Raw genomic sequence first — 23,905 nt, forward strand, 5'->3', positions numbered from 1 at the left:
CTACTTCATTTTGTCTTTCTATCTCTGCTACCCAGTATTGAAGATTGCTGAATTAATTACATGGAGTAGAGTGGAATGGAGTTGGATTGAAGAGACTGGAGGAGAGCAGAGTGAAAATTAGGGAGAGAAAAGGAGGGGAGGCTGTCGGAGATAGGAATCTGGACTGGGGAGAGGTTGTGGTAAGGGTCTTTCCTCGTGTACTTGGGGCCTTACTTTCCCTCCCAAGGGCGGGACAGAGAAAGAGTCGGGACCTAGAGCAGCGACGGACAGAGGGGGCGCCCTGAGCTGCGGGATCCCGGGTCTAGCTGGGCAGGTCAGGGGCGGGGCTGGGGCTGAGACCGGCGCGCGGGACCCTAGACTGAGCCTGGGAGCAGGAAGCTGCCGGGCTGCTACGGGAGCAGCTGGAGCCGCAATATCTGCAATAGCTGCAGTAGCAGAGAAAGGAGGGACGCGAGAAAAACTCAAAGCAGGCTTCGTGCCGGGTGAGTTGGAGATCCTGGGGCAAGTGACCAGTGTCCTGGGATAAAAGGAGGGGCTGGGGTTGCGTGGGCTTGCGCGCGCGCTTGTGTGTGTGAGTTCCCGACCAACTTTATTAATGTGTTTGTGTGTGCGACTGTGTGAGTGTATTGGTGAAATGGGATTATTTGTAATTGCGATTATGCGTTCACCAATGTCTGTGTTAATTGTGTCTCTTCGGCAGTCTGAGACTTTCTAAGTGCGTCTGCAGTTTTATCTGCATGTGAATGAGTGCGTTTGTAAGATGGTTGTGTGAAGTGATTGGGGCTCACTTTGTGAGAGTGTGGTGTGAGCGTGTTTGTGTGTGTCCATGTGCGTTTATATTTGTGTGACTGTGTCATTGCCACTTTGTTGGTGTTTTCCTTCCCTTCGTCCCCAAGAATCCATCTGTAAAGGGTGTGGAAACGGTGTGCGTTTGGCTGTGCTGTCCCAGGCTGTATGGGCTTGGCTTATTTCAGAGGCAGAGAAATTGGCTTGGGGCTAGGGGTGGCGGTGGCGGGGGGAGGTACTAGAGCTCCTTGAACTGGGGGCAGGTATATTAAATGGACGGGTCCTGAAGACGGATCTGCTCCCGATATCCGCGCTCGCTTGACTTCGCGCGCGCCCCACGCCAGTCCCCAGTGTTTGGTGCGGGCTGTTTTGTGGGGCGAGCAGAGGTCTGTTCGGGCTTCCTTACTCCCGGTCTCTGCCCTTCCAGTCCCTCCCCACAGCGAGTTTAGTCCCGCCCTGCCCCCCAAGGGAGTTTTAGTTTCTACCACACACGTTATGCACATGTGTCCACATGCCCCCTCGGAACATGACAGACATGATAGTTCAGCCCAGAGGAAAGGACTCCTGTAACAGGAATTAGGAGATCAGGGTTCGAGTGAGTTCTGATAGCTATGGGGCCAGGTGGCCTTAGCAAGTCTCTTTGCCTTCCGGGGCCCTCCTCCCGAAAGGGGGGGAGGGAATAATGTTTTATATGTCTGGTGGTACCACAGCAGGTGTCTGCATAAATATTTGAGGAATTGTCTAGAGACACACAAACGCTGGGTTATATAATCATAGGTTTTAGAGCAGCTAGGGACTATAGAACTTATATAGTTAGAGAGAAACTGAGGCACAATCGAGGACGTTTATCAGCCAGCACCAGGTCTTCTCCTGCCAGTTTTCCATATTATTTTCTCTAAGTCCCCTATATATCCCCAGCCTCTTTGGGTGCTTTGAGTGGGGAGATCCGAAATTGAGGAGAATTAAAGCCTTTCCTATCCTTTCTCTGATCGTCTAGGGATTCTTCTATGTCAGTTTCCCTGTAAGTCAATTCCAGAGCTAGCAAACAGGTAGTATCCACCAGGTCCCACTGTTCAGGAAATTATCTGTTGTTTTGGTTTATTAGTTATTTATGTTTAGACATTATCCATTTTGGAATTAACCAATAGTAAAAATTTGTTATTTTTGCATAAGCTGCTTTTTAAGATTTCCCTCTTTCAATTATTTGCTGCTTTGAATTATTCATTATTTTAGGTTATTGTTTTGTTTCTTTTTTTCTTTGTATCTTTATTATCTAGTATAGTGCCTGACATACAGTGGGAATTTAATAAATGCTTGTTGAATGAAATAAAATTACTCATTATTTTTTTATTTTTATTGCTTTTTGATTCTTTGTTGTTTTGAATAATCCAGTGATTCTTGGTTTTAGATTAGTGATTGTTTTTTTCTAATTTTTTTTTTTTTTTTGCTTTGGATTATCTGGTGTTTGAGATTATACTTTCTTGTATATTTGGATTTAAAAATTTCTTTTCTTGCTCTGTGGGGATTATTGCTTTTGGAATCATCTATTTAGATATTATTTGGGTTTGGAGGAGGTTCATCTATCATCTTTATGTCACCGACTTTTATTGTCCAAATGCTAGAGGAAACTCTAAGGCAGATAGGTGCACCTTGTGGGCCCTAATTAGTTGCTTCAGAAGGGAGAGAAGGCAGGGAGGAAAAGGAGTCCTGTCTTGTAAGGCCCTGTAAGTATCCTCTGAGTGTGGTAGGGCCTGGAGGAGTGGAACTTGTAATGAGCCTGTGTCCTGGGAATTGAAAACATTTGGAAGTTTAGAAAGTGAGGGTAGGGAATACTACCGTTGGGTAAAGCAGACTCTTGTTCAGTTCCATTAGACATGTATAGACTGGCTGCCTCCCAAGTAGCCAGCCTAGGGATGTACTATGGGGGAGGAAAAGGCCCTGCCTTTTCAGAGCTCCCTCTTGACTGGAAAGATTGGACTATTTACTGGACTAGTGGAGGGCAAAGCATGTAGCACTTTTTAAGTCCAAAGACCTGGGGTTAAATACTGACTCCGGTTCTTAGTACTGTGATCATAGCTGATTTACTTAACTATCCTGAGTCTCAGTTCTCTCACATGTGAAATGAGGATACTATTAATGCCGGATTTAGCAGTTTCTGTGAAGCTTAAATGAGGGAAAGTGATTTAAATGTGGTGATGTGATAAGATAAAATGCTTAGCAAGCAGTAAGGGCCGTAGGAATGTCACTTATTGTCCAATCTTTGTTTTGCTTCTGAGTCTGTGTGGCATTCAGTCCCTTTTCCTCTTTGGCCCATAGCTTTCCCTCTGGTAGATTTGAAGGTGGGGGTAAAATGGGACAGATAAGTGGCACACTGGATGGAGTGTTGGGCTTGGAGTCAGGAAAACTCATCGTTCAAATCTGACACTTAACTCTATTTGCCTCAGTTTCCCCATCTGTTAAATGAAAAAAAAAAAAAAAGTTAAATGAGAAGGAAATAACAAACCAGTGCATTTATCAAGAAAACTCCAAATGAGGTCACAAAGGATCAAACATAATTAAAATGACTGAAAAACATCCATTTGAAGAGCTTGAAAGACAAGACATGGGATATAAGTTCTCTTCCAGCTCTGATATTCTAAGTTAATTATAAAATTAATTAATGAACAAGTATTTATGAAGCACCCACCATGTTCCAGCCTATGTGCTGGGTACAAAAGGGCAAAAATGAAATGGTCCCTGCCCTCAGAGAATTTCTGCAGAGTGTCCCAAAAGTCTCGGTGACATTTTAAATTTTAGTTTAAAACATCATTGAGATTTTGGGGGCACTGTATCAATAAATACAAAATATATGCAGAGTTTCCAGAAGATAAACTGTTACTGAGACTTTCGGAACATTGTATCAATAAATAGAAAAAATGTGTGCAGAATTTCTAGAAGTAACTAACTGATAATAAGAAGCCTCTAAAAAGTGGATCTTGACAACAAGAGGTGGAAAAGTAAGCAAATCACTTCTTCTGGATGAATCTCAGTTTCCTCATCTGTAAACTGAGGAGATTGAATTAAGTGGGGTCTCTCTGAACTTCAGCAGTAGGAGACTATGACCCATACCGAGATCTTGTTTTGCGGCTCTGGAAAGAACAAGGAGAGATTTCTACAAGCTGGGGTGGTCAGGGAGAGTTTCCTGGAAGAGACAGCATTTGAACAGCAGCCTCATAAAGTAATGAGTTTCCCATCACTGGAGATCTTCAAGTGAAGGTCAGATGACCTTGTATCAGAAAACCCAGAGATGGAATTCCTTTCTAGGTGTGGGTTAGATTAGATGTCCTCCAATGCTCCTTCTGGTTCTGAGATTCTAGAATCCTGATATGTGGGAAAGGGAGGTTCAAGGTGGAGAAGACAGAGGAGGGAAATTGGTGGAGAAGCTTTAAGAGGAAAGGGTTCTCTAGAAGGGAAGTATGGCCAGGAAGTGCAGGAGGTTTGCCCGGCAGGTGGGCTGGAGATGAGGAGATCTCTGCAGGCTGGAAAGGTTTTCCAGCAGCAGGTGTCAGGGATGGGGTGGAGGGGTGTGAGGTTGAGGTTGGCAGTGCCAGAAGAGCTTTGGGGTAGGTGGCTTGGAGCCATGAGCTGGGCATGGGGCCAGCCTGGGCAAGCTGGGACAGGAAGAATTGGCGCTTCTGAATGAGAAATCGGTAAGTATAGTAGAAAGTTCTGGGCTGGGAGCCCTCAGTTCTAGACCCCTCTGCTACTTCCCCGCTGTGTGACCCTGAGGAAATCAGATCTCCTCCAGGAACCTTAGTGTCTTTATCTATAAAGTCAAGGTAACAACACCATTTTGCCTGGAATGTTGGGGGAAATCACCTTAACAGCAACATAAAAATGTGAGATTTTTCTATCCCCAGAATCTCAGAGCCAAGAGAGAATCTTGGACAAATCACTATGTTGTGGATTTAGATTACTCATCTGCCAAATAGGTTGGACTAGATCTTTAAGGCCCTTTCAAGTTGACATCTATGATTCTATAGTCCTATGACCTCAGATAGCATCTTGTCCAATCTCTTTCTCTTCTACAGCCTCTCCAACAATTAGTAAGTCAACAAGCGGGGCCCTGGACTAGGCCCTGGGAATGCAAGTACAAAGGATCAAACAATTTCTGCTCATAAGGAGCTTACACTGTAATGGAGAAGACAACAAGTTCATAGTAAAACTTTTTATTTTATCTCTGTGGGTATGTCTCTTCCATTTATTTATATACATGTATATATTAATGCATATAGAAGCATATATTTATATTTCAGTTCAGTCTTTTTTTCACTTGTGTCCAACTTTTCATGACCCTTTTTGGGGTTTTCTTGGCAGAGATACTGGAATAATTTGTCATTTCCTTCTCCATCTAATTTTATAGATGAGGAAACTGAGGCAAATAGGGTTAAGTGATTTGTCCAGGGTCACATATCTAGGAAGTGTCTGAGACTGGATTAGAGCTGAGGAAGAGGAGTCTTTCTGATTCCAGACCCAAGGATTTTTCCACTGCTGTACTAGTTATATGTATGTATGTGCATGTATGCATATATGCATGATAGGGATATATGTATCCATATATACATGCATAGGTGTGTATGTATATAGATATGCACATGGATTCTTTAGGAACTTGACTGTTTTCCTTTTGTTTTTGTATTTTCAATATCTAGCAAGATACCTACCGTATCTTGAAAAATACTTGTTGATGGGTTACAAGTGTCATTCCCATTTTATTGGCAAGAACACTGAGACTTAGACTATTAGGGAAAATTTACTTCTCTGTGGACACTAAGCTACTAGTGTCAGACAGAATATGAATTTCGAGCTCTTGCTTCCAAATCTAGATATATTCTGCTCCACAACAGCTCCTGCCATATAGGTTCCTGCTTCATGTGTAGGTTAGACTATGTCCTCTGAAGTTTTTTCTGCTGGGAGAGTTTAGAATTAGCAGTGATTTTTTTTTTTTTTTTTTTTTTTGCTGGGGGGTGGGGTGGGAGCTTAACTGCCATTTTTGGATTGTAATTATAATAATACTACTACTCTGCAGTGCAGTGGAAAGAATGATGCATCTTGAAGTCTTGGGACATGGGAATCAGCAAACCTGGACTCAGATTCTTATATTGCTACTTACTACTTATATAGCCTTTGGTACAAATTAATTTTCTTATCTTTTTTTCTCATTTTAAAAATTAACCTCAACCTCCCAAGTCCTGGGTTCCTATGGACTAGGTTTGAACCTGGAGATTACCTCCAAATAGTATATCTTGAGCTCATTGCATCCACATCCATGGTTACTCTGGGGAATTTCTGAATATTATTTATTTCTGAATCTCCACAGATGTGGAAAAAAACATACTGTACATGGAGTTACCTTCAGGTAACTAATACATTTAGTGGGCACAACCTTTTTTGTTTTCACTAGACAGAAAATGAAGACAAAAGACTTATATGAACCAATAAATAACGTAGAAGATACATAAAGTTTTCATAGTAGCTCATCAACAATCAGTACAATTCTTCTACTTTGGGAGAGGGAATCTTAAAGACATCCAGACTTAGCACCACCTCAAGGATTTCACTCTCCTATGTAGGGAACTGAACTTGGCAGTGCCAGATGAGTAGCATCCCAGCCTTTTGATTAGTCCCTTTTTCACCCTAATGAATCCCTCTGAAAGTCTGGTTGTTTCTGTTACTAAGAATCCATTAATATCTTTTAGAAAGGTGGTTCTCTCCATCCCCTCACCTCCTAATTGTCATGCTACCAGGATCTCTCTAGAAGGAAAACAGAAGGGGGGAGGGGAGAATGGAAAATATGAAAATGGTTTATCAACCCTGTTTACTAGGTATAGCAACACAAAATGCTGCTGATTCTTCTCACAGCAGTCTGTCCTCCCAGATATGTTGATATTTTTGAGCATGTCTGACTCTGTTATCCCATTTTAGGTTCTCATGGCAATGATACTGGAGTATCATTTCCTTCTCCAGATAATTTTACAGATAAGGAAACTCAAGCAAATAGGGTTAATTGATTTGTCCAGAGTCCCATAGCTAGTAAATATCTGAGGCTAGATTTGAACTTAGGTCCTTCTGACTCCAAGCCCAGCAGTAATATCACCTGTTTATGTCCTCCCAGAGGTCCAGGCGAAACTAGTTTATCTGTAGATATCCCCATCTACCGAAATTTAATTAAGATATTATTGTTGTCCTTTCTATAAGGTGATGCTTTCAGAACTCCCTAATAAAGACTTTGAAACTCATTAATGCATTAGAGGATTCTCCTGAGAAAAATATGTGTGTGTGTGTGTGTGTGTGTGTGTGTGTGTGTGTGTGTTCTAATACTTCTAAGGTATTTTTTAGCTATAATTTATGATCTCATTAAAAAATTAAAATAAGGTGGTTACTAAAATGCAAAAATAATTACATGAAATTAATGATAATGTGAAATCTCAAATAATTCACTAAAGAAGATATTTTAAGTAAAACTAGAAAAACATTAAACTCATAAGGACTTCTGAAAAAACTGGATTTGGTAGGTAGAGAGAACCGAATCAGAAAATTAAGGAATATTTCTTTTTTTCCTTTTTTAAAATTTATTTAATAGTATTTTATTTTGGGGCAGCTAGGTGGCGCAGTGGATAGAGTACCAGCCCTGAATTCAGGAGGACCCGAGTTCAAGTGTGGTCTCAGACACTTAACACTTCCTAGATGTGTGACCCTGGGCAAGTCACTTAACCTCAATTGCCTCAGAAAGAAAAAAAAGAAAAGAAAAAGGACAACTATTTTTACATGTAATTGGAAAAAATAAAATACTATTCCCACCCCACCCCACCCCCGAGGCTGGGGTTATAAATATTTTATTTTTTCCAATTACATGTAAAAATAGTTGTCCTTTTTCTTTTCTTTTTTTCTTTCTGAGGCAATTGAGGTTAAGTGACTTGCCCAGGGTCACACAGCTAGGAAGTGTTAAGTGTCTGAGATCAGATTTAAACTCAGGTCATTCTGACATCCTGCTCTATCCACTGTACCACCTAGCTGCCCCTTTTCCTTTTTTTTAATAGTCAAGGTGTGGATTTGCTTTACTTAACAAGGCTTATTTGTTACAGGGTTCTGGTTTTTATTTCTTTTCTTTAGTTTGGGAGCAGAGGAGCATTTCTGTAACTAGATCTGATCAAGGTAATGAATTCATATCCAAGAAATCAGTTGATAGCTTTTTGTATTCTTACATAGGTTCTATTTAGCATAAAGCCAAAGAATTAAAACTAGAGAAACATTCACTTATTCATGCAGTAGCATAACAAGATGAATCTCACTTTTGCTGGCACATGTAGTCTCATTAAAGTTGTAGTCAAGAAGCAGAAAGGCTGTACTTCTGGGTTGAGTCTTTTTTGTATGTGTGCTATTTTGATGAAAATGTGCTCTTTGGGAAAGCAGGGAGGATAAGAATTGTGACTGAGTACATAGGAAGATGGAGTTGTGGAAGAAAAAGTAAACTGAGATGGCTCTTGGAGAGGCTAGACAGGACATGGAGGTCATTCCCAGTCCCCTCTAGGGAAAGAAGCTTGAAAACAAAAACTCCACTGACTCATTGATGAATACAGGAAATATTTATTTTTTCATTCTTGCAAGAACTGTGCCTAGGTGAGTAGACACTGTAAAGACAGTTTTTACCATTCATTTTTAAAGATTTTTCTTTCCCCCTTCCCTCCCTTCTTCTCTTTCCCCTTCCCAAGATAGCAAGCAATCTGATATAGGTTATACATGTTCAATCATTTTAAAAGTTATTTCTATCTTAGTCATGTTATAAAAGAAAAATCAGAACTAAAAGAAAAAACCACAGGAAAGAAAAAGCAAAAGTAAAAGGTAAAACTAGTATGCTGCAATATACATTCAAGCTTCATAATTTCTTAATACATCTTCCACTAAATCACCAGCCGAGGCAAAGGGGACACATCCCATCTCCAATTTCCCAGATCAGAGCCTATGAACCTTGACTACAGGGAAGGAAGAGGGGAGGAGAACTTGCAAGATGAGTTTTCCTCCCCTGCCCCACTGAGGTTGGGGATAGGAGGGAATCCAGGTTAGGGAGAGGTGAGGGCTTAACCACTTGCTCCTGAGAGAGAGGGAGCAGTTGGGATAAATCTTTGGTTAGTGGCCTCTTTCCAGGAAGGAGCAGGAAATGTGATTAAAAGCAAAAGAAATAAGCTAGAGTAAGTGGAGCTGGAAGCTACTGGAGTCTTTCTCTCTTCAGAATCTTCCACTGGGATTCTAAATGGTCACCCTGGGAATCCTCTTGAAAGATTCTAAATGTTCCTCTCAGAAATCATTGGCAGAGGTGGAGATGGGGAGGGTAATGGAACAGGAGGACATAAGTTTACCTACTCTCTCCAGAGTTCTTCTGAAGGAATCTAAATGATCTCCTCTGGAATCCCAGAAATATATTCCAAATGTGTCTCATTCAGGGCTGGGGGAGGTCAGGAAGGGCTTATTTGGAGGAAGAAAAACATTTCATTTTACTGCTATGTTTGTTCACAACTAATTTATCCATCTTCCTTCTTCAACTCTCAAAATAAGATTATAAGATAATAGAGAGAACCCTAAATTTAGGATCAGCTTGAGTCCCATGCTAGCCTTGAACTGCTTTGTACCACTAGGTAAGACACTTTATTTCTTCATAGGTAAAATAAACAGAATAAACTTTTCTCACAATCATTTCTTTGCTCTGAGCCTCAGTTCCTCATATGTAAAATGGGAAAAAATGATTCCTTCTTAGAAGTGCTGTGAGAGTCAGATGAAAGAATGGTTAAGTTCTTTTAAGCCTTGTGATTGGCTGGTTTGTACAGTGAATGGAGGCTCTTTCCCCTTCCCTCTAGAGAGTCATCTTCCCAATCACTCTGGCAATTTGAAGAGTGCTTGACAGGTAGGAAATGGCTGGGGAGGAGAGAGATAAAAAAAAAGAGAGAGAGAACATTAGAGGTAGAAGGATCCTTGACGCATAGAGTATTCATGCTTAGACCTGGAAGGAAACTGAGGATAGACAACAGAGTTCAAAACCCCATGGTTTAGGATGGGGTTCTTTTGATGGGTGGACTGAGTCGAGGAGGGAGAAAGACCAAAGGTCATACTAATAATCCTGATCTTCCTCCAGTATCCTAGTCTGCTTCTAAGTGTTTGAATAAAACATTCTGTGCAAGCAGAGATAATGAATGAACTGGAGAGGAAGGGATTCAATGCTTCTGAGCACAAAATAAACTCTCATATCTACTATTTGCTTGATGAGTAGAATTTTAGCTATTTTCTCTCCCTGAGAACTGATGTTCCCAAGTACCACCAGAAGGCCAGCTCCCCTGCTCCTTATCAGGTGCAGCTGTGGGTGTGGGGCCTGGAAAAGTGGGTTGGTGAGTTAGGGTTCCTGGGTTTTAGGCTTACCTTACTATGAAAATTTGGAGAAGTTCTTTCCTTATATGGGCTTAGTTTTCCCTATGTAAAACAAAAAGGTTAATCTAGGTGAAGAGTATAGGGAAACGTTTGGTTTTATCACCCTGTCTAAATCTAATCCCATTTGGAGTTTTTTCTTGGCAAAGATATGAAATAATTTTCCATTTCCCTCCTCAGACCATTTTACAGATAAGGGAACTGAGGCAAACAGGACTAAGTGACTTGCCCAGGGTCACATGGCTAATACGCGTTTGAGACCTGCTTTGAACTCTGGAAAATGAGTCATTCTCAATCCAGGTTGGGCATTCCATTTAGCTGCCCCTAGGGAGAGGAGTTGGCATTTGAATGGGGATGGGGCTTGAAAGATATTTAAATTATCCTGCTGTTTGGTTGAGACCCAGGAGAGCAAAGTGTGAAATGGTTGGAAACTCAAATGGAAGTTGGATTGTAGAAGGTTGCCAAGATCAGAAATTCAAACTTTTTTCCTGAAGCCAGTGGGAGCAAATAAGATAATTTAGTGAAACTCATGTTAACAAACATTTAATAAGTGCCTACCGTGTGTCAAGCCATGGTAAACCCTGGTTTTAAAGAATGGCAAAAAACCTCTAGTTGAAAAGGGTAAAATGCCATACAAATGAAAATAATGTGATTAATAATTGAAGGGACCATTGGATATGGGCTCCAGTGCTGATTGTCACTAACAAGCTGTGTGAGTGGGCAAAATAACTTCATATCCCTAAATCCTTTTTTTTTTTTCTTGCTGAAGGGTTTAAATGACTTGGCATATATTATGCTAGGTATCTTACAGTTTTTTTTGATCTATTATTTTTATTTTTAAAAAATTGTTTTAGTTTTCTTTTTAAAAATTTAATAATAGTCTTTTATTTTTCAAAATACAGGTAAAGATAGTTTTCCACATTTACTTTTGTAGTGCTTTACAAATATTATCTGATCTCCCCAACAACCCTGTGAAATAAGTGCTTTTAATTATCCTCACTTTTTTTCTTTCTTTCTTTTTTTTTTTTTTTGCTGAGGTAATTGGGGTTAAGTTACTTAACAGGATCACACAGCTAAGAAAGAAGTGTTAAGTGTCTGAGGCCACATTTGAACTCAGGTCCTCTTGATTTCAAGGCTGGTACTGATGGGAATCTGACAAGGGAAACTGAGGCTGGAGACCCCCCCCCAAAAAAAATAACCTCCCATGTTATCGTGACCTGGAAGCCAGCCCAACCCCACCTTTGTTAAGTACCACTAATTTACCTTTCGATAGAGTTCAGCTGACACCACCCAAGTTTTCTATAGAGCTGAATTAAAGCTAAGTACCTCTACTTAACTTTCAATAGAACTGAATTCACGTTATTCGAGGGTGGGAAGAGTGGGCGGGTGGGCAGAAAGGACAGAACTCTAATTCCATCAAAGGGTTCTGCTCCATTTGAGATCTCTTGATGATTTATAATAAACTTAAACTTCTACTTTTACTTATAATTTAGAAAATTCTTTTACTTCACCCGCGCCTTGTCTCATCAAAAGCCTGCACATCCCCAACAGTACTCTATCCACTGCACCACCTAGCTGTCCTAATCATCCTCATTTTATGGTTGAAAAAACTAAGGCAAACAGTTAAGTGATTTATCTAGGATTACACAGCTAGTGAATATTAGAGGCTAAATTTGAATTCAGGTCTTTCTTTACTTCAGATCCAGCTCCTTTTCCCCGGAGCTACTTAGTTACCCAATTGTTTGCTGTTTCTTGAAGAAGACCAGATCTGGAAGGTAATGTCTTGACTTGCAAGTGAATTGCAAAGACATCAGTCTTAGTCTGTTCTGCAAAGTTTTCAGAGTCCAGAGGTAAGACCTAAATCAAGGGACTGACTATTGGTTTAAATATAATCCCGGATGAGGTTGAATGAGAAGAATCTGGTAAGAGTTAGTTTAGAGTTCCAATACTGCCTAAAGGGATTTCCACCCTCTACCCAAATCTTCTACAGGCTTGTTAATGAGATAAAGATGGTTCATCCTGGTGACAGAAGGGTGGGGCTCAGTTTTCTTCATATTTCCTGAGCCTAGGTTAGAGGAGCAACCTGGGAGGAGTTTGGTTTTTCCCCTTGTTTATACTAACCATCCCTCTCTTTCTTCTCCTCCTTTCTGTACCCACCTATATTCCCTTCCTTCTCCTTTTCTGTGCTTTGGTCCTAGATCTCAAGCTCCCGGCCCAAACCATCTCAGGAGTCTGGTACCTGCAGGATAGAAGTCTAATGGTGTTAGGAAGCCAGTGGGGATTTGGGCTTATTTGTGCCCTATGAGTTCATTGTGGAGTATTTCTGCACTCACTTCTCCCAAATAGCCATGGGTGTCTTGCCTGGGGCAATCTTCCTAATGCCCATTATAGTTCTCCAGCTCATTTTATAGATAAGGAAACTGAAGCAAACAGGGTAAAGTAACTTGCCTAGGTTCACATAGGTCCAGATTTGAACTCATGAAGATTATTCTTTCTGAGTCCAAGTCCAGGGTTCTAGCCAATGCACCACCTAGCTTCCCATGGTGTAGAGGAGCTTGGTAAATGCTTGTTGATTGATGACCTTTCTGAAGGGAAAAAACCCTGGGCTAACTCTCCATTGCCAACCAATAAAAAATAAACTTTTCAACCTGCCATTTAATGTCCTCCGCTCCTTGCTTCAACAACTGTGCTACTATATCCACTATAAAATCATGTTATGTAATGTGTGGGACAGTATCGACCACAAAAACAGAGACTCTCTGAGTAAGAAAAAGCAAAAAGGGGGTTATTAGGATCTCCCGAGAAAGGGCATCTCCCATCTGACAAAGTGTTTGCTAATAAAAGGAGTGCAAAGTAAAAATTGCAAAACACAAGATTAAAAAGCCTGCATGCAGAAGCCCCCACTCCTCCCAGCCTGGCCTTTTCTCCCATTGTTTGGGGAGTCCAGGCTTACATTCTACTCAAACCCAGAAACAAAAGAATAAATTGCCTTTAAAAGAGGTACTTAAATATTAATTAATAACCAGTGGTGGGAAACCCAATGGGACAAACACCTGCAACTTTTTAAGCTATAGCTCTATTTGTTATTGTAAAGTCTCAAGTCACAATTAAGGTATAGTTTAAGGCTATATTCCCATGAGAGTGTCTTCACTCAATTAATTCCACACAGTAACCTCAATCCCTCCCTGAAGCAAGGCCATGCTTTTGGATTCCTCCCCAACTGAGTCCCTATGTTATTATCCACAGACTCTTCTAAACGTCTCTCTGTAAGCCTCCCACATTTCTCTCCAACTTCTCTCTAAGTTCAGCTCTGATTTTTCTGAGAAAACTGAGGTCATTCACTTCTTCTCCCCTTCTCTTGGACTCCAAAGCCCTTGACATTACTCCAGATCTCCTCCCTCCGACAAAGACATGACCCTTTTTCTTGCCAAGGCCAATCCTTCTGCATGTGCTCTTGATTCCAGCCCCTCCTAAATTCTCCATCAGATTACATTTTCAAACAGTCTTTCTTTTTAAAAAATATCTTGAATTCTCTCTTTACTTCCCTAGGGCCTGCATACAAACTCAAGTTCCCCCATTCTAAACAAATATCCCCTCAAGTTATACTGTATCTGACTATACTCTCTGACCATTCTCTGCCAAATTCCTAGAAAAATCTAGCTATCCCCTGTTCCTCCATTTCCTGTCCTCAATCATTCTTCAACCTTTGCGATCAGGCTTCTGACTTCACGCAACCAAAATTACTCTCTCTAAAATTGCTAACAATCTTATAACTGCCAGATCTGACGGTCATTTCTCAGTCCAGCATGTAATCTTGCACTACCCTCCCTGATTTAAATCCAATTCACTTGCATATCATGGCATCACCTCCCTGATCTCATGATCTTCTTCAAGAACAAAGGACAAGCAACAACCTGTTGTATTTGACATTGCTGATTCCCTCCCTCCTGGATGCTTTCTCCTCTCTGGGTTTTTATGACACTATTTTTCTTGGACTCCTCTTCCCTGTCTGACCAATCCTTCTCAGTTTCTTTGGATGGAGCTTTACTCATATTATGTCCCTTAAGTATGGGTGCTTCTTTCTGTATAACTTTCCCTTATCCCTAAAGTTCATTCCTTATTCACCTCAGCCTCAAAGAATTTCTCTCTTCTGTCAAGACTGCTGTCAGTTACCATCTTCTGTACAAAACCTTTCCTGACCTATATTTCTTCCTGCTAATGCTCTTATTTCTCAATTACCTGATATTTGACATTTATACTATGGTAATTTGTTCCACATATTTACCTATGCATAATCTATACAGCTAGAGATAATTATGCATGATAGAATGTAAGAGACAGCATAGCTTGCTCCCTTTTTTGGAGTTTACATCAGAAGACTTGGCACATAATGGTGCTTAATAAATGCAGGGTGATCTTTTGAAGGACTGATTCCTACCTAATCCAATTCATACATTTCAGCCATTCTTTTTTTCCTAAGTTTTAACCACACTATTCCTTAGACTTAAAATAGATTCCTACTTCACTCCACCTCTCATCCCTCATTTTCAAGTCTTTTCCTTCTTAAGAATTGTCCGGGTGACAGTGATCTCTCCCTAAAAGGATTTTCCTAGAGCCCTTGAACTGGAACTTTGCCATCCCCACATTCTTATTTTCCAAACTAGTTAACGTTTTTATGTACTCATTGTACTCCTCTAATGGGCTGTTGGTGTTCATCTCTCCTTTTCCAAAGAAGAGGACCAGTGAGGACCAGTGATATCATGGAGTGATGTCTTGATTTGTGAATGAATTGGATTTAAGAGAGGCAGAGTTACACAAAGTCATCAGTCTCATTCTTTCAAAGTCATTTAAATCCAGTGGTAGGACAAAAGCCAGGATGATTGGTGATGGATGGCTCAGATTCAGTCATCCACTGACCTTTGCTTCTCTGAACTCTGATCAAGCTCTAAGCACCTTCATGGCCATAACAAATTGTTCTCATCCATCCATCCATCTTTACATGCTTGTAGTAGATATCCCCCTAACTCATGACCCCTTGATTATCATCAGCCTAGTTTAGTCTATCTCTAGATGGTTTACTGGGGTGTGACCACCATGCATATTACAGCTTCTTGGAGCCACAGATGATGAAATGGGTGAAGACAGACACCAAAAATGGATGAACAGCCCTGAAAAGGATTTAGCAAACCTTACACCAGGTCTGCTACTTCTTCTGAACATTCCATATATACCCTTCCTAGGCTAGGTTCATTGAGGGCAGGAATTATATGATTTTTCATTTTTTACCCAGTCACTCTGAGCATGGAGCCTCAATACATAGTAGGTAATCTATTTGGTGAAGTGAGTAATTCACAATAATAATTCTCATTTCTATAGCACTCTAAAGTGTACAAAATATTTTCTCCACAACAATCCTATGAGACAGATAGTGCAGCTCCATTTTCTTGAAGGGTAAACTAAGGTTTTTTGACTTGAAACCGAAAACTTTGGATTGAGTTTGCTATCTTCATAGCTATTATGTATCAGACCTGATATTATATTACAATAAGTTTCTTCATATAAATATGGCCATCAGGAAATACTCTCCCTATATCTACTGGTCCTCTTCTAGTCTAAGGGCCATTTGGAGGAAAATTATAGCCACAAATTAAACTACTGTTTTCTGAGGTCAATCAATCAATCAGCAAGCCTTTATTAGTCACCTATTAATCATCTGACACCCTGTGTCAGGCACTAGGCAGAAACGTTTTGAATTAGGTTTCCTGTCTCTTAAGTCAACAAGCTTTTAATTAAACACTTGGTACATGCCAATAGGTCCTCTTCCCCCCTTCCCTTTTTTTAAAAATCTCTTTGGGATATAAGCCCAGGTGTGGCATTGTTGAGACAAAGGGTATGGTATGCACAATTTTATTAGCTCTTTGAATATAGTCCCAGATTGCTCTCCAGAATTGTTGGACTAGTCCACAACTCCACCAACAATGCCTTAGTATCTCTGTCTTTTCCCCCTTCCCTCTCCAGCCACCCCCTTTTCTGTCTTATTAGCCAATCTAATAGGTGGTACCTCAGAGTTGTTTTAATTTGTATTTCTCTAATCAGTGACTTAAAACATTTTTTCATATGACTATAGATAGCTTTGATTTCTTCTGAAAACTCCCTGTTCATATCCTTTGGGCATTTATCAATTGGGGAATGGCTCTTATTTTTATAAATTTGTCTCATGGATTAGCTGATCGTCCCTTCCAGCTCTGAATTTGAGATCCTTTTCTTGACTCAGGCTGAATTTCCTCATTTGTAAAATTTGGTAGGAATTTTTGAAGCAGACATTGTCTGAGGTTTTTCTATAGCACTGACATTTTGTGATTCTGTAGATAATAAGGGACAAGGTGAAGACTTTGTATCCATCCATCCACTTGAGTTTTGACCAGTCTTTTTTTTTTTTTTTTAATTTTTAAAAATGTTTTTTATTTTATTTTTATTTTAATATTCAGTCAATTATCTAAGATTTACTGTATATATGTGTATACCTATTCATCCAAGAAGCATCTGAGTTCTGTGACCCAGAAAACAAAGTCTTATTCTAAAAATCATTCAAAATCTGTGTACTTTTCTCTTCTGAGATCAGCTTCAGTTTTCTTCTTAGAGGGTTAGACTGGTTTCTATTTTCAAATGCTTTGATCCTAATAGCCCTGGAATGGTAGGGGGAGACTTTCTGAAGTAAGACTTGATCCTGGGGGCTTAATAAAGACCTTTATTTCACAGATTAGGGCAGATCCTTGAATCTGGTGAGTAGGATAGAAAGCTTAGGGCTTTGCTGGAGCCAGAACCTTGTTCCTTACCCATCCCCCTGCCCAGTGTCTGATCAAGGCCATCACCTGTGGGCCCTACTGGGTGGATAGGCGACTGCTCTGGCTCCCTGTAGTGGTAGCAGCTGCTGGCCTTCTCTGTTTCTTTACCCTCCTTTATCTTCAGATTTTTCCAGTGGGGAGTAATGGCATCTGAAGCTAGGGACAGATGGGGCCCCTGAGGGAAGACTGTCCACCCACACTGAAACTCAGGACCTGGGCTAGGCAGCCAATTTCCTTGCTGCAGAAGGTGATTTGCCCTAAACTCACGAGTCGTGCCTAGAAAAAAGGGATGGTAAAGGAAAGCATGGGAAGCAAAGTCCCATATTATGTTTGTGAGGCAGCAGGGGATGGTAGAAGCATGCGTGGATTTGGAAGCAGGACTCTGCTACTTTCCACCTAAGGAAATGTGGTCAAGTTCTTTAAACTTTTTTGGACTCTGTTGATAACCTACAAAGCCAATGTTCTTTTAATATGCCTATTTTATAGCTGAAGAAACAGAGGCTCAATTATATTTGTAGGGATGAGTAGATTTGGTCCCTAAATATTGACTTGACTGGCCCTTTTAGCCAGGTAATTCCATTTTACCCCAAATCCTTTTGATTTTTATAAAGTTCCTTAGAGACAATTTGATACAACTCCTGATTTGGAATAAAGAGGCACGAGATGTTTAACATATATTGGATTACTTGCCATCTAGGGGAGGGGCTGGGAGGAGGAAGGGAAAAAATTGGAACACAAGGTTTTGCAAGAGTTAATATTGAAAAATTATCCATGTGTATGTTTTGAAATTTAAAAAGCCTTAATATAAAAAAAAGATTTAAAAAGAGACATGAGATCAAATCCTTTCTTTGCCATTTATTCCCTGTGAGAAATTATTTAAAAGAAAAACTCAACAACTCCTTAAAGGCAGATACTATGTCTTATTTGTCTTTGTTTCCTCACAGTACCCTGTAGTGGATGTGCATTTAATATATAACACTTGCTAGGTGGTGAAGGTGCTAGGTCTGGAATCATAAAAACCTGAGTTCAACTTTAACCTCAGACATTTATTATCTGTGTGATCCTGGTCAAGCCATTTAACTTTGTTTGTCTCAGTTTCCTCATCTGTAAAATGAACTAGAAAAGGAAATGGCAAACCACTTCATACCTCTGCTAAGAAAACTCCAAATGAGATTACAAAGAATTGGACATGACTGAAAACAACTAGACAGGAGCAGCAGCAGCTATTTGAGCAAACCATTTTCTTCTCTTTATGCCTCATTTTCTTCCTCTTGGGAAATGAAAATAAACTTAATGACACTACCAACCTGCTGGGGGTATAGTGAGGGAAATGTTTTGTAAATGTTGGAGTGTTATAGCACAGGAAATCTTTCTGACCTGGATTTAATAATGGTTCTATTCAATCCAGATTTTAGGTCTCAAGGGGAAGACAGCCCCTGTCCTACCAGGTCTGGGAGGGGAGGGTAAGAGACATGGTCCCTGACCTCAGGAAGACCCTAGTCCTGGCCTCAGAGAACCCTTGGTTTGAGAGGGGCACACACATGTTCCCAACCCCAGATAATTAGAGAACAAGGCAGGATGTTGCCCGAGCGAGTTCATTAAGATGTATTTCAGACTCGTAAGGGCTGTGGAAACTTGCTTGGGCTTGGATGTTCTGCCAGAACTTCCTGGGAGAGGCGGGATTTGAATCAGGTCAGTTCAGCAGCCTGGGGACCCCTCCCTTCCTATCTCCCTCCCTCCTTCCATCCGCTTGACTGTTCAGCCCACAGCACTCTGGTGTTTTGCAAAAATCTTGATAACATCTATCCCAGCTGTTGCCAGCACCAAGGCCAGACCACAGGCTAGGGCCAAGGATGGGGGATGGGATCAGATCTACTGCCCCAAAGTCAGGCTCTCAGGAGCCGAGCCTCCCCCAGAGTGGGAGTCAAAGTAAGGGCTGGGACACTTCTATCTGAGAAACAAGTTGCATACTAGGTCTCAAAATACACTAGATTTAAGAACTTGGATGCTGTTCCTGATTCTACCACTTACTAGCTGTGTAACCTTGGGACAGCCCCTTTCTCTTTCTGTGCCTCAGTTTCCTCATCTATAAAAGAAAGTAATAGTTCAGTGATTTATCTTTTTTGCAAGGTAACTGGGGTTAAATAACTTGCTTAGGGTCACATAGCTAGTAAGTATCAAGTATCTGAGCTTGAATTTCTCCTGACTCCAGGACCAGTGCTCCTAACTTCCTCCAGTGAATTTTTTTAAAATAATGGCTTTTTATTTTCAAAATGTATGCAAAGATAGTTTTCTACAGTCACCTTTATAAAACCTTGTGTTCCCCCCCAGTGATTTTTAAAATGGGAAGATTATATTAGATAATTTCAAAGATTCCAATAAGATATAAATACAATGGTTTGGACTAATATTTTCCCACTAACTTCAGAATTTCCATGAGCCATTTCCATATGGGATACTATTCTCAATTCCCCTCAAAGTTCTTCTTCCTGTCCTATTGACTCTGGAGATCTAAGGTAGAGGGGGGTCAGAGGTGTCTAGGGTGGGTAAGTAAGATTTATGTATTTGGGGTATGAGTGTGTGTGTATTTGAGTGTGTGTATAAATGTAAAGGAATGGGCCACTCTAAGAAGTGGTTCTGGGAGTCCATTCATACTTTTAGGATGATAGAATCATAGAACAGCTGCAGAATCTTGGATTCATGCAGGCATCACATTTTTTAATTTTAGGAGGGTGAATTTTTAGAATCATTAAATTCTTTCTTCTTAGTTTTTGAGATGACTGAAAGCCCAATAGACAATTTCTGGGTAACTAATAATCAGTTTGTTAATTAGACTAACTGGTAATCAATAAATTGATGATCAGTGATTTCTAGCTAGACAAAACCGTGGATCCCTGAATATTTTATACCTTTGGAAAAAGAGGTACCCTTGCAGGTAAAAATTAACCCTCATTGGTGAACAGTTAATGAGAGGTTAGATATATTAATGAGGAGATAGGCTAAAAGTCTAGCTCCTGCTGAGAATTTGACTTGATTATGAGACTTGGTTGTCTCCAAGCAATCCTGACAAAGAAATTCATCTCTGTCTAGAACACCCTAGTTGATTTTCTCCTTCCTGAGCTGAGTTCCCTTGTATTGCAATGGAAGGGTAGAAGGGCATGGCTCACTGCTTTAGGCCTGGAGTACACCTAGATTAGATTATATATTATCCCTTTAATTTCTAATTGGGTAGGGTCCCCCAATATCCACAGAGTATTTCTCTGTTGAATCCTGGAGGATCTCATTTTATCTTTAACTGGTTATCTTCTCCAGTAACAGATATTTTCTCTTCTTTTATTGCCGTTTCTAGCCCCAGTCTCCTCTCAGCCTGCAGAAGTATACTCTTGTCCTGTTAAGGATCATGCCTAAGTGTGAAGGGGTGGGTTAGTTCTCCATAAGGCCCCATAGCTGTGAATCATAACACATTTGAAGGAATTGCAAATCAGCCTTTACTGGTGCAGAAGTTGCTTGTGAATTGGCAGTGAAATAAATCAGATTCAAGAGGTCAGAGAATGTACCTGCCTCTCAGTCTTCTTGTATCATTATCATTCTCTCACAAGAAGGGATCTGTTCTGCTGATCAGAATTAGATCCCCAGCAGCCACTAGGAGGTGGCTTCTGTAACATTGTCCTATCTAGGATCTCGATGCATTTAATTTCTGGCCTCAAGGTCATTTTCCTTCCCTTGTGCTACCTTAACTGTTTCCTTTATCAACAGAATTTTGCTCACTTCTTTTTTTCCCTAACTCCTGCTTCATACATGAATGCAATACATAGACGTTGAGATTTCCTCGAATACCTTCCGCACCCATGACCCAGATTTTTATTCCTCATCAGCCACACCACAGAGATGGCCTTGCCCCTGACCTTCTCACTACACACAGAGTTTCCCCTTCCATATCTGATCATTGCCTCCCATCATCATTTCCATTTCTGAAATCTGTTCTTTGATCTCACTTGACCTCTCTAGTTCCTCCAGTCTCAGTGCTTTCCTAGGCAATGGCTATAGCTTGGGCTTCCCTTTCTTCCTTTTTTCCTTCTCAAACGACCTAGGAATTTATGTTCAATGTCATACTGATCTGTTCTCTTGCACTCATGTCCCCATTATCTTCCCCAATCTGCCTCCTTGACTTTCACTGAAAAGATAGCGTGCTGGAGAAAGTCACAAAACTGAGTTGACTGAGTCCTCAACAAGCTATGTTATCTCATCTCAATAGCCCTCTCACCACTCTAAGATAATTCTTTTACTCCTTTTTAATTTCAATTTTAAAATGTTTACTCTCTTGTTTTTATATCACCTTCATTGCTGAATATGCCTTCCCTTCCATTATCTAGGAAGACTTCCCTTGAAACAATTTGTAAAAAAGATAGGAAAAAATAAATAATTCAGCAATGCTAATTAACAACTACCACCACCATGGAGTTATTTTTAGAAAGAATTAATAAATAAGACAGCAAAAGTGAAATGAGCAGAACCAGGAGATCATTGTATACAGCAACAACAAGATATGATGATCAACTCTGATGGATGTGGCTCTCTTCAACAATGAGATGATTCAGACCAGTTCTAATAATCTTGTGATGAAGAGAGCCATTCACACACAGAGAGAGGACTGGGGGAAATGAGTGTGATTCACAACATAACATTTTCACTCTTTTTTTGTTGTTGTTTGCTTGCATTTTGTTTTCTTTCTCATTTTTTTCCTCTTTGATTTTTCTTGTACAGCAAGATAATTGTATAAATATGTATGCAAATATTGGATTTAACATATTTCTACCATGTTTAACATTAAAAAAGACAGCAAAACTAACCAATGTATCAACTGAAACTGATAGTATTTAGTATTTCACACCTATAGTCTCTCACTTCTGTTAAAAATAGAGGGACATAGATTTCTGGGATGTACTTGACTTGATTTCCTATAGCATTCCTCAAAACAGATGTTCCAAATCTTCTTTTCTTTCTTCAACCCTGCCATACTACCTTCTGTTTCCTTCCTCCTCCCCCAAAATAACAAAAACAGAACCAAAAGTGTACTGGAACCAGTTCTGACCAGCTTGTCTTTAGCGTGTGTAATTTTCAGTGTATGCTTTTGCTCCTCAGAGTCTTGATCCAATCAATGGAGTCTTGAGCTATTGTTTTGTTGATAGTCTAAATTTTAGAAAGTGTTAACAATGCAGATTAAACTTAAAAATATCTGTGCATACATTCCCCCTGTTCTCAGGAGCATTGTTAAATAATGTTAAATTGTTACATATTGTTAAATATTTATCAGCTTAAGCTCCACAAGAAAGTAAATAAAAGAAAAGGGGAGCCATCACTGGACTGGAATCCTGTTGACTGTAGGAAAATTAAGAACTGATATTTATATAGTCTTTTAAGATTTGAAAAGTGCTTTACATTCTTTATCTCTTTTGAGCTTCACAACATTCCTGCTTCCCTCTCAGTAATGGATCATAGAATCACAGATTTAGAGCTAGAAGATATGATAATCATTATTGCAAGTACTGTTGCTGCTGTTAGCTCTATGATCTTGGCTAAGTTCCTTCCTTTCTAGGTCTCAGTTTCCTATTAGAAGGAAAGTTTTCTTAGTAAGGAATGTGCCTGTCTTACCTTATCCTTATGGCAAAGGAGGATAGATGTGAAAGTGTTCTATAAACTGTGAACCCACTAGGATAATTACTAGTGATGTTGTTATTAATCTGTAAAAATGTTCTCTTCTGATGTTTTATTATGATTAGGCATTTCCTTGGATTCTGGTTGATCTTGATAGGGAGATTCTATAAGATCCTGTTAAGTCAGACAATCTAATAAAATGGAATTTAATAAGAATAAATGTAAAGTCTGACAGTTGGAGTATTCTCAGTACCTAGAATATAGAAAGCATTAAATCCTTCAACATAGTGAACTGGTTCCAGTACACTTTTGGTTCTGTTTTTGTTATTTTGGGGGAGGAGGAAGGAAACAGAAGGTGGTATGGCAGGGTTGAGGAAAGAAAAGAAGATTTGGAACATCTGTTTTGAGGAATGCTATAGGAAATCAAGTCAAGTACATCCCAGAAATCTATGTCCCTCTATTTTTAACAGAAGTGAGAGACTATAGGTGTGAAATACTAAATACTATCAGTTTCGGTTGATACATTGGTTAGTTTTGCTGTCTTTTTTAATGTTAAACATGGTAGAAATATGTTAAATCCAATATTTGCATACATATTTATTTAATGCTGATTAGGATGGAGGAAGGTAGGTGAGAGGCCCTAAAACAACTTGAGACAAATGAAGTAAATATGGCTGAAGACAGGTCCAGATGCAGTACTCAGCTCAGGAGCTTTGCATAGAGAGTTTCCCTCCTCCATGTCTTTGCCAAGACTATCCCTCATCCTTGAGGCAGAACATTTAAACTCAGTCCTTCCTGACTCTGAGTCTTTGTCTCAGTGACCTCACTCATTCCCTTTGATGGGAACTCAAGCCAGCTTGGCCTCTCCCTAAGACCAAAAAAAGACCTTACGATCTTAAGCCACTTTGAGACCATCTCCTTAAATCTCCCCTGATTTTGTTTTTCCAGCTCTCTCCTGACTTTGTCCTTATTCATGAAGCATCTCTCCAGCTCCTCTTGATTTTATCCTTCAAGCATCTCCCTGTTTTATCTTTCAAACATCTCCTCAATTATTCCCAGATTCCTTCAAAACATTCCTTTTATCTCCCCAACTCTCTTCTGGTTTCTCTTCTTCCTGTCTATAAAATCGCCCCTTTCCAAAGTATGGCACACAATCCTATTTGGAT

The 23,905-nt window shown here is 40.0% G+C and overlaps 1 protein-coding gene across 2 annotated transcripts in view; it reads left to right on the forward strand.

Moving 5' to 3' along the window:
* Positions 1-352: 352 nt before the first annotated feature.
* Positions 353-23,905, forward strand: part of P2RY2 (purinergic receptor P2Y2) — a 67,771-nt gene continuing 44,218 nt past the window's right edge. The window contains exon 1 of one of the 2 annotated variants that reach the window (XM_074304011.1): positions 353-482. The gene's annotated coding sequence lies outside the window, so the exon portion shown is untranslated. Of the gene's footprint in view, positions 483-18,636; positions 18,777-23,905 lie in introns of those variants that run through there. The other variant, XM_074304012.1, reaches the window with a different exon arrangement.

The sequence above is a fragment of the Sminthopsis crassicaudata genome, chromosome 3 (genome assembly GCF_048593235.1).
Source record: "Sminthopsis crassicaudata isolate SCR6 chromosome 3, ASM4859323v1, whole genome shotgun sequence".
Lineage (NCBI taxonomy): Eukaryota > Metazoa > Chordata > Mammalia > Dasyuromorphia > Dasyuridae > Sminthopsis > Sminthopsis crassicaudata.